General features: G+C 47.7%; 1 non-coding gene across 1 annotated transcript; it reads left to right on the forward strand.

Moving 5' to 3' along the window:
- Nucleotides 1-2,868: 2,868 nt before the first annotated feature.
- Nucleotides 2,869-2,941, forward strand: TRNAK-UUU (transfer RNA lysine (anticodon UUU)). The gene has a single exon. It is a non-coding gene; the product is annotated as a tRNA-Lys (tRNA).
- Nucleotides 2,942-3,170: the final 229 nt, after the last annotated feature.

The raw sequence follows: 3,170 nt of genomic DNA on the forward strand, positions 1-3,170 counted from the left end.
GGTTCCAGCTACTCTGGAGGTTGAGGTGGGAGGATCACTTGAGACCAAGGGTTTGAGGCTGCAGTAAGCCATGATTGTAACACCACACTCCAGCCTGAGCAATGGAGTAAGACCCTGTCTCTTTAATTAATCAATTAAAAAGCAATACTAAAATTTGGTAAGGGGACAGGAGAGGACTGGAAAGCAGTATGTCAACTCGGCTGGCAGAACTTCTGGATTTGGGACTTTGCTGTTTTTTTTTTTTTTTTTTTTTTGAGACAGAGTCTTACTCTGTTGCCCAGGCTGGAGTACAGTGGGGTGATCTCGGCTCACTGCAATCTTCACCTCTCAGGTTCGAGCAATTCTCCTGCCTCAGCCTCCTGAGTAGCTGGGATTACAGGTATGCACCACCATGCCCGGCTAATTTTTGTATTTTTAGTAGAGTCGAAGTTTCTCCATGTTGGCCAGGCTGGTCTCAAACTCCTGACCTCAAGTGATCCACCAGCCTCGGCCTCCCAAAGTGCTGGGATTACAGGCGTGAGCCACTGCACCCAGCCCCAGATTTAGGAGTTTGTTTTTAAAGATTTGGGAAGACCTAGCGCAGGGAGGAGGTGTACAGACCGAGTCCCTGATGTGTCTTTGCAGTGGTCACTTACCCTTTCCCCTGAAGTAAATAACATTCTGCTGGGTGATTAATGGAGGATGTTTAGTTCATTAAACTTGATACCCCGAGGGCAGGACGAACTGGTAAAATATTTATATTTTTATATGCGAGGCTGCTCCCATAGGGCCAGTGTGTGCAGATGAGCCAAAAATGGAACAGGCTAGTGTCCGGCAATGGGGACCTCAGCAACAGCCACTGATGCTCGCATCCCCCCATGGAGCTTAGGAGTCCCCATAAGATTGGAAGGAGACGCCTTTTCCTCCAGCCAGAGTGGCCATTTAGGAGGCCACCATGCGTCCGCTGCGGGGAAACAGGACAGCTGGGTTGTCGCAAAGCCAACAGCACCGCAAACATTGCAGGCACGTTCTGCCCTCCGCTGCCTGTCACTCCATCCCCACACCTGGGGAAAAAGGCAGAGTGACTCCCAGACTTACCACCCAGGGACCTGTCCGTCCTTTGCCTCATCCTTAGCAGTCGAAGGAGGAGTTAAAAACAGGCGAGGTGCGGGGGAAAACTGGAAACAAGGTTTATTACCTAAGGTTCCTCTCATCCATTTCAATAGATGAAAGCAAAGAAAATAAAGCAAAACCCATCCAAACAGTAAGCAGGTGGTGGCCGCTAATAGAGAAGAAATAAAAACCTTTTAGAAATCAGAGCCGACTACAAAACACAGTGACAAGGCGGAATGAAAGTTCTGAACAATCAGTTCAAAGTAAAGGGTGTTTGAAATAAACCCTTAAAAACATTTCAAATGCTGAAGGAAAAAAAAAAAATGCTGCTTTAGATATTTGAAGCCAGGATGATTTAATCTGGAGAGGGGACTTTTTGGATATTACTGGAGGAAAAAGGAAAAAAGATTGAGAGAATGAACGGGGGAGTCCTTGAAAGTAGTGATGTTCAGAGAACAAACCTGCGTCAGGTCCCCACGACTGCCAATCACAGCAGGTTCATCACTGATTCCTGGGTTGACCCGGGGCTTTTAACCTCCCCATGCCTCCATTTGCCCAGCCATAAACGGGGGTTACTAATAGGCATGTCCTCTCACCCTCAAGGTCCCCAAGGAGGTTTAATAGAATAATGGACCTGATCCTATTGATGGAGAATGTGTAACTGCCACTTGGTGACCCCTACCTTTAGAGGTCCATCAGGTATCCTCCTCCCAGAGCCTTTCCAGGACCCGCCCCTATTTGGTAAGTTTCAACATTCATCCAGTCATTCCCCATTACGTGTGCCTGCTCTGTCGCTATGTAGCAGGCATGGTGGCACAGGATGACAGAATGAGGAAGAAAGAACACAGGGTGCCCTCCCTCAGGCTGATCACAGATTGAAGGAGGCAGGCATGTTAACAGATAACCATATAACAGGGTGCAGGAGCATGCCTGGGATGTCTCAGGAGTGCAACCCAGAGAGGCTTCCGCGAGGAGGTGATGACTTAGTTTGTTTCTGGCAGAAGGGCAGAAGTACCCGGATGTCCAGGCTGAGAAAGGTATCTCCAGCCAAGGTAACAGCATGGATGAAGGATGAGTGGAGTGATGTTTGTGACTTGTATGGTAGGGTTTTGGGGTACGAGGACGGAGCGGAGGCAGAAGAGCCTGGAATGGGAAGCAGGAACTTCGGCAGCGTGTATTTGCTTAGGTCAAGAATTGCAATCAGCTGCTGGGTCTGGAGGTTGATAATGAATACATATGGCAGCTCCCCGGTCATCAGCAACTCTTATTTTTCTGAACCACTCTCTTGAACAGGTGGCTTCCGTCTTCAAGCTCATGTCACTGGTAAAGAAGGGAGGGTGGACAGAGCAGAACCACTCTGCGGGCTCTAGCACAGTCTTTTACAGAAAGGGAGGGGTGGGTCTGGGCTTTATCTGGGGAGTGTCCGTCACCTTAATCATGATGGGATTTGCAGTCAGCCTGTACCACACCCTCTCAGATATTTGCATCTCGCTTATCTGTTTGTGCAAGGGCTAGAAGTCCAAAGGGGTGGGCACATAGGAAAACACTTTGAAGAGAAAAGGATAAGAAAATTTAGAGATTTGCTTGAGTGAAAACAGAACCCAAGACTCTTAATATATAAGGTACCAACATGTCCCGGTTTGCCCACAGGAGTCCTGGCATATACCTTTTATCTCTTCATCTTGTCCACTTTGGATTTCTTCCAGATTGTACTTTATTATTTTTAACCAAGTCCTGTTATTTATTATTGTGTTAAAAGAGGCCAGAAAGGAGGGAGCCTGGATAGCCCAGTTGGTAGAGCATCAGACTTTTAATCTGAGAGTCCAGGGTTCAAGTCCCTGTTCAGGCATGTCCCTTGGGTTTTAGCGTCTAATTCTGACTCAATTTTTAAAAAAGAAAACAAACAACCACAAAAACAGCCAGGAGGGGTAGGTAGAGAGAGCTGCCTTTTGTTCCGCCAGCTCCGGCCGAGGTCTCACATACCTGCGTGTGAGATGCTAGTTTGGAGTCCTCCTTTGAATTCCTGGTCAGGTTTGAAAGATTACCAGTGCTATCCAACCCCTTTTGCCACTCTGTTC

This window comes from Aotus nancymaae, unplaced genomic scaffold (assembly GCF_030222135.1).
Source record: "Aotus nancymaae isolate 86718 unplaced genomic scaffold, 86718_ANA_hifiasm-v0.15.2.pri h1tg000030l, whole genome shotgun sequence".
Classification (NCBI taxonomy): domain Eukaryota; kingdom Metazoa; phylum Chordata; class Mammalia; order Primates; family Aotidae; genus Aotus; species Aotus nancymaae.